This window comes from Eufriesea mexicana, unplaced genomic scaffold (assembly GCF_001483705.2).
Source record: "Eufriesea mexicana isolate 0111107269 unplaced genomic scaffold, ASM148370v2 scaffold2698, whole genome shotgun sequence".
Classification (NCBI taxonomy): domain Eukaryota; kingdom Metazoa; phylum Arthropoda; class Insecta; order Hymenoptera; family Apidae; genus Eufriesea; species Eufriesea mexicana.
Genome location: NW_016910749.1, coordinates 4,785 through 16,952, shown reverse-complemented (window position 1 = coordinate 16,952; position 12,168 = coordinate 4,785).

Below are 12,168 nucleotides of genomic sequence, written 5' to 3'. Positions count from 1 at the left end.
ATCATCATCGTTTATTACGTTTGCATAAGTGTAAAATGAATATTAAACATTTGCGCATAACGACTGCACGTAACCACGGACAATCCACCTGAACTATTCTCAGCAATAATCGAGATATCCCATGCTTATCAGTACTCCATATTTCTTTCGAGTAACTTGAAACTCGCGTTCTTTACGTTCAACGCGTGTATATACACGTTTCCCATTGAATTAATCTAAGCTATACGGTTCAACTGTAGCTACCATTCAAATTTATCAGCGTAGATCGTATCTGCTTCGAGAATTCATTTAAACGTGCTATTATTCTTTTATTAGCAATTCTAGATAGAAGAAAGAATTCACTGGGTATTTAAACACTTTATTGCAAATAACAAAAGATCATTGGTGAAAGGAATATAGATATACATAGTAGGTAGGTAGATATTTTTTAAATAAATTTTCTTTCAAATCGAATACCAACCAAGATACTTAAATATATATATATATAATTTAGTTATCGTGTAAAAACGCATAATTTAAAAAGAAATAAAGTCGTTCATAGAATTATATCCGCCAGTGTTTATCAGTGTGTTTAAATATATTTATTTAATCCAAATTAAATTACCACCATTCACCAATAATTGATTAAAGGTCCGCTTTATTTGCCATGTCGAGTACGCCTCGAGAGGCAAGATAAGCTGGATGCAATAAAAATATATGGTGCCGATTAAAAAGCCGAACTTAAACTTGAAATTCAGACATAATAGGCAAGCACTTTAGATATAGTGTCTATATTTACATTAACTACCTCTTTTCTCGTTTTCTATATCGCAAACAATTTCATTCTGTCAATTAGGTACCGCTCATAATCTACAATTACTCTACTGATATAAATAAATATACTCGGTATGCACATTCCTACTGCAGAGAACAGTTTCATTTAAAAATCTACAACTATTACAGGATCTAGCAAATTGTGTATCGATACATTTATCGTTCCCTCGATTATATATTTCACTAATTTCTGTCTATGTAAATATAAACGCAATTAACGCTTTGACAGCCACGTACTTTTTATATGGTACACTCAGGGGCCCACGATGAAATTTCCATTATTCTTAGGATATAACGGTGAATTATCAAACAATGTGGCAAAAGAAAAAAGGAATGGTGGAAATTATTAATGTTTTCTATTCGAAGTTCTCCATTTATTTACGTTGTTCTAATATTCAAGAATTGGTTGCAATAAAACAAATATAAATTAAAAAAATTAGCATCGCGTTAGACGTGTTAATTTATGCAGCCACCAGACACGAAAATGACACCTAAGAATTGGATTACGATCGATATAAGAATGTAATGAACCGAAAATGACGAATCATTCGCGACACTCAGAGCCAAGATAACTCGTCCGCGGAAATCGTTAATGATAGGCGTGTTTCGAAGGAGTCAGTAACTCGTCATGGCAAATCACGTCAGTGTGAGCGAGGCGCAAGGTCGATTATACTAGCTAGAAGTCAAAGATAATCTCTGCTTATAATGGCAGCTGGCCCACCGACGGCGACGTGTGTCACAATATTGACTCGCATTGCAGCCAGCGTTGCGGTCCCTTAAGCACCTTTCGTTCGCCAGTTGGAAACGCTCCGCCTACGGGTTTCAGCTCTCTTCCTCTTTACCTTTTCCTTCTCTCTTTCGGTCTTTCTGGTCTTTCCCATTTCCCGACCCGCATTTTCGACCCGCCACCCCATTCTTGTCCCCGTTTCTTCGTCTCTTATGCGAAAATACGCGATTACGAGGGTTGCTAAGCACTTGCAGCCCTTTTTCTTTTTCATTCGCCATTTTTTAGGGTAGGTGCATGAGAAATATTCGATTATAAAAAGATTTATGCATTAGGAATAGAGGTTAAAGCGACTAAGGGGTGTGACACAAAATGGTGGCAGTTCCTTTTGAAATAGGGGCCTGGGTAATTCGAAGTTTCAGTCAAAACTATGACAATCGCGTCTTTGTTTGCTTTAAAAACGAATTATTTCATTTAAATAAGATTATTGAATATTTTTTATGGGTTTCCGGATTTGTTTTTATAGAGATGATAAAGGTTCCTGAAATATTTTTTATTTTTTTCGTTTAGCCTAGGTTAGTAGTAACTGGATTAATTATATATTTGGATGTTTATGTTCCTCTTTCATATTCCAAAAAGTTCCGTCAATTCCGTCTATCATGTGTATAGAAATACCAAGTATTTGTTTATTTATGAATTTCTCTGATTATTAACCCTTTGCACTCGACTATTTTTTGGCTAGAGGAGAGTAGAAAATCAAAGATTCTCTACTAAAAAACTGACGATACTTTTTTGAGCAGTAAATAAAGAATTGTAGAATTATTTGATTTCGACACCTCGCACACTGTTACATTACACTAAATTTGATATATTAATTAATATCGATCTTCCAAATTTTATGAAATGCTGACTAAAGGTCACCTCTCTAGTGCAAAGGGTTAATATCTTGCTAAACTTGATGGTTGAAAAATTTACCGAATATAATAAACATTAAGTACTTCGATATTTATGTAATTCATGTAAATATAACAAGATGGACTAAGTTCAAGAATTATAGTAGCCAAACAATTTCCGGTAATGATCGACTCTTTCGTCTTTCTGATAATTTATGCAACGCAGTGTAATTTCCTTTTCCTCGGATGATCGATGGCGCAATAACGCGACAAAGGCGTTTGTTGCCGTGGCCGATGGTCGGCGAGACGTAGACACTTTGTCAAAGTGTCATCACGATGTTTCTTACAAGTAGCCCTTCAGTTTCCCTAAACCCTGCTGCTCGGTACAGGTCCACAGCAGCTGTGGTAAATGCCGTAATTACTCGGTTAGTTTACGACTTTTAAGATGCGAAAATGCCGTGGTATCGCAACAATGGCAAACCGTCGACAAGCAAATGCCTTAATACACCAGAAAGCCTTATCTTCCTTCTAATCACTCGGACGCCTGTTTTCTACAATCCCTTCTATCGACGCTAAAAAATCCGTGACGAACGAAAGTGGTATCGTGAAAAGAATTTCACACAAATAACATTAGCATTTGATCCCAAAGAAATGGAACGTAAATTTCATTTTCCTTTCATCTCCATTCGAAACGTCGACTGACCTTTTTCTAAAATAAAGAAGCATCGAGGTCTCTAGAAAACGAAGAACGTTCTCGACTTATAAACTTTTTCCAGTCCCTAAGTAATACCATCGTTCAATTGTAAGCATTGTACCGTACATTTGGCTGTCGGAGATTAGAAAAATCTTCGTTCTAAAAATGGGCCAACGAATTCCATGGAAATTTAATAGCCGTGCACAGATGGGGGTCCGAGAGTAGCCCTAAAACGTTACCGTTTTAATTAAAAATGGGACAAAATGCGGCACGGTACAGCACTCTGTAGGACAGTTTGCCTATACGTAGACCTTTGTTTTGCATTGTCCGTCACCCAGGCTAAAACCTGATGATTGCTCTACATTGTACTTACCTCTTTAAAAATTTCAAACCTAACTGTAGTGAAATTGCCCCCCAATAGAAGCTACCATAAAGACCTGTGAGGGACTGACCTACTCGAGCCAACATCTTGGCTCGTTCCTGTTGTCGTTGCATATCCTGGTATATTAAACACATCTCCGCCTATTTTTCCATGCTCACGGCACCCTTCGTCGACCAATATAAAAATCGCTGGTTTTGTGTTCCTTCGGGATTTTCTCCTTTTTTAATTATTCTCAGCTTACCTCCTGGGAATTATTTTATTTCTGCTTCTTTGACTTTCTTAATTAAATTTTACCGATTATACCGCATGTATTATCCGTTTAGTTTACTTTCTCTTAATATAATTAGTTACTTATTTCCAATAGTTTATGCGTTCGTTCCTATTTTTCATAGAAATTTATTTGTATGAGAATATCATATATTTTTAATTAACTAAATTTTATAAAATAGCAAAATTAACATAGAAAACATTGTATTATATTATATTATATTTTCGATTTAATTTTTTAGGGATTAATTTTAATTTTTTAGGGATTTCTTTGGATGAGGAACAAAATCCACGTCGAGTAAACAGGAAACTCTCCGACTTAATCCTTAGTCCCGTTCCAACTTTTAGGCAACTTCTGTCCACCCTGTGTATCCCACATTTTCCCTTTTTTCGTAGTTACATGTCTCCGTTTCATTTTTGTAGGGTGGATTTTAAACACACTTCGAGATCTACAAAATTTGCAAATAATCGCAAATTTATTTATGTCGTTATTTCAATATTATTATTGTCAACGGTATTTACAAAGTATCTCATTCGCATCGTGTAATGGACATTTAGAGCTAAAGAAATCATAACGACGCAGACGGAACCAAATAGGAAATGATTTACACCCTACTAACAATAATAAAAAAGAATATAGGATGAACCTGGGATGGAAAATTGTAATAGCCCCATAACCTATTGAAAACGTAATACAAGTGAAAAAGCTTTGTGAACTATAATGAAACAATGGTTCTCTGAAAATCGCTGAACTCAGGTAAATTCTTGGAATAATGATGAGTCTCTAACCCCGCGTTACCACCCATGGCTTGTAGCTGTAGAAAATGAGATTTTTACCTGTCGCCTTAATTTGAAAAAAGGATTTAAATATGGTAAACGGATTACAATGTTCCCATTTATATTCACTTAACTTCTAACCCTTTTTATTTTATTAAACTTTATCTCGCGTGAAATTTAACGCGAATAAGTTACACGAAGGTATCCCTATCTCGCTGTAGGAATATATAAATATGCGAAACAGAAACGAACAGAGAAATTTACCATTTATAGCGTTATACTAATATTCATAAATATTACACTGTTAACCATTACGCTAATAAATATTATGCCTCCACTCATTACAGTACTAAATATTATACCGCAGATTATTACACAAACGAGACTTAACTTTGAAGTCAAGGCTGCAGTGCGAACGTGTAATAAACTCATTCGTAGATGACCAGTAACGTACATAAGGAATAATTCACTCTTTTACCGAACTGTCCATATTTTTTACGAGGCTGAACGACGCGTCGTGAAATCCGAAAAGGGTTGAAACCAGCGGAAATTTGAAATTTATTGTCGCCTATAAAAATGGCATCTCGAGGCTCGCGAACAATAAACGGTTGATTTACCATACGGTTGTCGCGATGAAGTTCCCGTTTAGGAACTTTAAATTCCACGGATGGAAAATTAAAAGGAACCGAGCCTGGCGAAGAATTCACGGGAAAAAGGAGGATTGAATACACACGTGTGCAAGGTAAAACGAGATAAGAGATAAACTGATACGGTTTAAGCGTCACGACGGTATCAACGAACGGTATTACGCGTGCTTAGAACAGTTTTCAAAACGGTGACATTTGCGTCAATCGTTTCTTTACGCAGATTACATGTAATCATTGAGAATACAATTAGACAGTGGTATTTGCATGCTTTCGAGCGTGATTCTCGGTGACTCGACGATTTCATTGAAAACAAAATTTCGATGTCAAAATTGCGGAATCGTCGTCTAACCTTCCTGGGTCACGTGAACTAGTTCTGACCAAGTTAGACTATGACAGGTATATTTGAATCTGAGATGACACACGGGCATTTTTATTACATATACATTGCGTGTATGGTGCTAACATAGATGCGAAATAAATATTTCGAAATTTTAGATAAGATCTCGTACTAATTTATTTAAGGCATACACGAAGTTTTATAATATAAGAATATTAATTTCTTTTCTAATTATATACATAATTACGTGTACAAATTATTCGCAGATATGAAACACGAGTAATGAAAATCTAATTAATGGTCCATGTTGAGGATATAAAGGATTATAATTCTTAATCATTATTAACAACTATTACCGACATTACTACCAAGATAATATAAATATTCGAAGAGCAGTGGATAAAAATGCAAATCAAATCGAACTAAATTCTAATATCCCTTTAACTGCGAAATAACGAATAAAAGGATATTTTATAACAGCTTTTATGGAATGCAAAAATGGCACAACGTGTAATGCTATTATTTCGCAGTAAGAACTCTAATTGGCATTCATCATATTGGCACGTGAACAAGAACAAAGTCGCATAAATCATGGACAATACTGACCCAAATCCTGTCTCATTAATACTTCCATTATTGCTGAATACAAACGTAATATAGTAACAATTACATGAAATAAAATTAAATGAGAAATACATTCAAACGGAAGAGTTTACAAATCAAATTTTGTGTCGTATACGTGCTACAAATATTTAAAAACGTCAGATAATATTTTACGTAGGCTGGATCAACCTGTGTAGCATAATCTCAAGCTACGGATTTATTTCATGCTTTCTTTGAAAGTATGTTCATTATAAAAGGCGTTATATTCATTTTATACACACGTGAAATCAAGACGAAATTGTCACTTATGTCGTCTTTCATCTCCATTTGTTCCGTCTCCATTTTTGCGCATTTTTCCATCGCGTACGACGATCATAGTTGCGTGAACCCGCAGACATTAATTGACCAACATCTTCGTTTCTTCGCTGAGTCGACTTTAATGATCGGCACCGTAAAAATGTTTTCTATTTTTATTTTTTTATGGCACCATAAACACGTCGCTGATGAAGGCGTACACACGTGTGCGCGCGAGCGCAAGCCACGAATGCTCTCTGCATGATGCACATTGTTTATACGGAATTTTTCCAAAGTATTCCCGATACAACTCGAAATAGCATCAAACTATAGAATTCTTAATTAGAATTGTCAGGTAAATCTATTTAAGACCGCGCAAGACTTATAACGATGAGGTTGTTGCATCAAATTATTTCTATCGTGACTTACCTGTGCGAATGAAAACAGAGTTTGCGAACGAATAATGTAATAAATCGAATAATAAATCAAACGAAGTTCGAAAGTTTGTGCTTGATTTATGGAGATTATAAATTGACACAATAAATGCGAATAGACGACTTCATCCAGTTTATAAAAGGTGTTTAACAAGGGATGTCTCGATGAAATTGACAGAGATTTTCTTCGATGTCCTTTTTATTGAAAAATTAATTACACATTAGTCACAGATCTTTCAAATTTTTCCGAAAATTTAATTACACGATATAAGGTGAGCATTGATAAATTCGTGGTTTTGAAATTTTGCAAGAGTCGAAAAGGAATTGTTTTATGAATCGTTTATAATTTTATACGTTTTTACGAGTATGGAAAGACCAACCTTTAAATTAATATAGAGTTGTCGGGATCATTCTTCTATGCTCGAGTTAGAAAAGGTGTTAGTATATTCGAGTGTGTTGGTTATCCGGAATTCCTTGCAGAACATTTAGTTATACTGCAGCGCAGTGACTCTGAGTCGCAACCTCTTGATTATGGCACCTGCGGGAAGCATGATAGCACATCAGGGCACCGCAACGTCTCGTAACTTTACATAAAATTAGTACCTAAAAGCCCTTCGACTTCATGGAGCCCATGAAATAACTGTACTCTGTATTATGTCTTCACGACCGCTACATTTAATCGAAATGCATTAACATTAAATTCAGCGAATCTCATTGCATCGGAAGCGTGAAACGAGGATTATGTGTAAAATGAAGATTTCTTATAAACATAATTCTTACATACATATGAATTCTTATAATTAAAAGGACATTACAATATTTATGATTCGTACATAATATTCGTGTCAATACACTGCCTCAAGAACACAGAAGAATATGAAAACAAAGTATATTTAAATGAAATGTTCTAAATAGACATTCTAATATATTAATCGTCAATAAAAATGAATAACAATTTATAACAAAATACAAAATACATAAAGATTCAATAATGCTACAGCTTATTAAAGAAACTGAAGACAGAAAGAAAGAATCCAATATTGTCTTCGCATGTCAAAAGGCAAAAATATGTCATTCTCATCTCTGCTGTTTGATGACGAAGGAAAAAAAGAAGATCGAACGTAGTTAGATCAGTTAGAAACAGCTATTGTGAGGAGAAGGCAATGCAACTACAACAAAGGCTTAAGTTTTGACAGCAACGTAAAAGTAAAACAATCGGACCATAAACGCCGACGAAGCTCAAGTTGTCATCCCCTGATCGTTTGTCCTACGTATAGTACAATCGTAGCGTTACAAACTGTTGGTAGGCAAGCAAATGGATTATCGATCTTAAAGAGATTTATGGACGCGATTATCGAGTCAGGTATGCAAATATCTCGTTGCGCAATACAAATTCTTTTTGTCTCCTGTAATTTACAGCTTCTACGGTGGAACCTTATCAAATAGCACGCGCGCAGAATCCATCGCATATCTGTCCATCCAATCGATCCAAGCGACTTGAGCGAACAGAATACGGCACAAGGACAGAAAACAAACTACAAAATGCAATAACAAATGAATTCCTCCGCTTCGCGAGTTTCGCTCTTTTAAACAAATTCCAACAACAACAACGAATACCTCTACCACGAGCAATACCAGAAACAGTAAGGTGCAAAAAATGAGGGGGAAAAAATGGTAGAATGTCCATGAACAGAAGAAATTTGTGAAAGCTACGTGGCTAGGGTAAAAGATTAAGCCCGCTTATTTCGGGTCAGGCTTAGCCCGCCATGTTTCGTGCGTTTACAGAGGGGTGTACGCACGGGTACGCTTTCAAACCGCATTTAAACAATATTAATTTTATTGCATGGTAATTCGCAACCGTCGCCAGGGTTACCGATGTACTTTCGGCCCTTCGTCTACGCGTTCTGGCTCGTGCAGGTAAGCCTTGAAAATTTTACGACCGATTTTGCCTGAACTCTGTTGCCCAAGGAAAAAACGTTTTGTGCCCATGGAGACCCGCGCCCGTGTACCTCAACCGACGTCACTCGACCATTTTACTGTGCACCTCTAAAGGTATTAAGCTGAAAACGAAGCAACTAAGTACACTTTATTTCCGGGACAAAGAGGCAAACGACTCGCCGATAATCCTTTGCGTGAATACGTTCAACATCCCGTTGATCATCGACGTTTTTCGGCCCCGCGACGCTTCGACTTATTGCAATCGCGAGGATTGGTACCGGGGACCAGGGGATCCTGAGGAAAGGTGCGCAAAGTAGGTAACGTTTCGTTGGATCGTTTATTAAACTGCTGCCAGTCGTCTGTTAAATGAATTCCAGATGTACAAACAGAGTGTAGCGATTATCGAGACGTAATCCCTTCTGGAGTGTCGAGGGAGGAATTATCGGAACGTGCGAGGTGTTGATGCGATGATTCCACGAATGAGATTTTTATTCCTTGTATATCCGTTTAGTACTTAATTTCGAGATGATTGCAAATCGATTAGGTGACTTTGTACGTTAATTGTGCTTTCATATCTTTGATAGGAACTAGTTATGTATTATTGCAATAGAGCATTTCAATACAGAAGCTTCTACATGAGCCAAAAATAGCGGTGATATTTTTACTTTTTAGGTCTACTCTTGTCACGTGTAGTCAAGTACAGGTATAATTGTTAAATAATTATTCTCACAGCGTATGTTTTAATTTATTTTATAATTGAAGATACAAATTGCCTTAAAATATCTAGGATGTTTAGAAGAAGATATTATTCTGATAACTCAGCAATTATGATCTATCATGCGTTTTTCGATTTGTATTTTCATTCAAATAAATCTATCTATCCTGTACGAAATTAGTCATTACCATACAAAACGTATGGAAATATCAGGAAGCCGTTAGTACCTTCGTGTTAACGTTATACCGAGCAACGAGAAAGTAAATTATGGCCAAAGAAGAATGCACCATCTAAGACGGATGTGAATTAATGTCTTTCGAAACTGACAAGTCAGGATATCCTAGTACAACGTCTATGAAACTAGATTTGATCCAAAGCTCGCAATAAGACTGTCTCCACTGATTTATATCGATGTTTTATACTTCGAGTTCGATTATAAATCCACGATGTGCGAGATGCTGTTATTGGAGGTTCCTCCATTTGGCTCCGCCTATGAGGACACAGGTGTTAGAGCATCTTTTGATCCTTTTTAACGTTCGTACGGGTGTAACACCACGGGAATTTCCATGATGGGCAGTCCTAAGCCGAAGGCATACCCAACAGCAACCGGTTCGACCACTCTGAAACGAAACCGGGACTCGTCTTTTAAGTAGAATCCTACAGTCCTGGTGAAAGATCGAAAGCGACGGATCCAAAGATGGTAGCCGGATAGCTTGAATCTACAGCTCAAGTTCTGTCTAGAAATTTACATGGTTCGATATTCCTACGAATTACATAAATATTAGATACGAGTATTATTGAATAAAAATAAAAATTTCGGTAATGATACAGGAATGGGAAATCCTTTATGCATGGTAACGAAATCTTAGTCGACTTGCGAAATTTCGTATAAATATTGATAAATTATACTTAAACATAAAACAAAAATGAAATCTTAGTTCATAATGACAGATAGAGCATCACTTATTTAACAAAGTAGGTGGATCTTGGATCGTCGACTTAACAAATATATTAACAATTCAATTTGTTAAAAAATTTGTTAACATATCATCGATATGATAGATGACATAACATTTCCAAGGTTAAATAAAAAATAAAATATCTTAATATGGTAAGAAATAAATAAACATTTATTTAATAATGGTAACTCATTTTCAAATAGGAAATGTAGACTACTGATTAATAAGCAAAATTATACATGTACAATAAAATACAACTATGTATACGAATAAAATAACAAATTATATTATTTCTTCTATGTAAGTTTTTAGCTTTATATCAAAATTCACAATTTAACAATTCGAAGGAAAGCTATTAAACAACGAAATTAGAATCAATTATTAATTATTTCATTTTATAAAACTGTTTTGAACACAAATTCCTCAGCTTCTAATGTAGAGTTACATTGATAAATGTTTTTATATAATGAATATACTATTAAAATATAAAATGTAATTTTATACTAAATTAATGAAAAATAATTACCTAGTACATTCGAATTTCGAATGTTTCTTATTAATATTAAATTTTGGATCTAAGATTCATAAATAATATAATTATAGATCAAAAAGATAAATTTTGTACAAGTGCAACTACTGTGCCATCTAAGACAGTGTCGAATAACTACTTATTTGTTACTTAAATGTAGGTATTCACTCCACCTACATGAGAAGGTTATCTACACTGCTAAGGTATAGCAGAGATCTAACATATTACCACAGAGAAGGTACAGTACATACTTATCATGGTTACTCCACACAAACTGAAATATCGATCGTACATAAAAAAGTTAGATTTTTCATTATGCCCTCTACAATTTAAAACAGAGAACTATGATCGTTAGCTAAAGGAATCATGATCAGTCTAACCATGAACGTTGTCGACAATGTGTAAGAAAATGTCTTTTTTTGTATAACGAGGTGTAAAGATTAATTCTACGAAACAATACTACGAAAGATTTTAATAGCATTCTTGTTCAAGTAAGTATTCATAAAGCATAATTATATGTAACGATCATTTGATATTCATTTCATATAATTGCGTAGTTTCCAATTACAAAGCGACTAAAAACCATTTAGTATGCTGTACAATATAAAATTATCAAGATGTTTAAAACAAATCCTGATCATTGTATATTTAATAAGAATGGCTGTATTATAAATTTCCTGCATATTGATTGTTTATTAAATTTCAGATAATATTGACAGAAACACGGAATGATGAAGTTCGTAAACAAAGGAAGAGAATGTTGTACAGAAGAGAAGATACACATCCTTTCTTACCTCAAAATGTCGGCATTTTAACGAATCGAATTACGACAAAGAAAAATAACGAATTATTCATTTACTATAATTATAGTAATTAGTAATATATTATTAATTATTAACTAATAAGCTATGAATTTTTATTGTAAAGTATATATTCGTATGACTTTTTTTACACGAGTATTATAAACAATTTCCATCAAAAAAATTATTTACGGTTAATAAGAAAGTTGTACTAATGCTTTTCATGTAACTGAATAATTCACAATTTTTTAATATTTTACTTACTACAAATAAGGAATATTAACAATTAGGTAATATTAATACATTTATAATTAGGTGAATAAATTTAGTGAATAAATAATATATCTAAATAATAATAACTA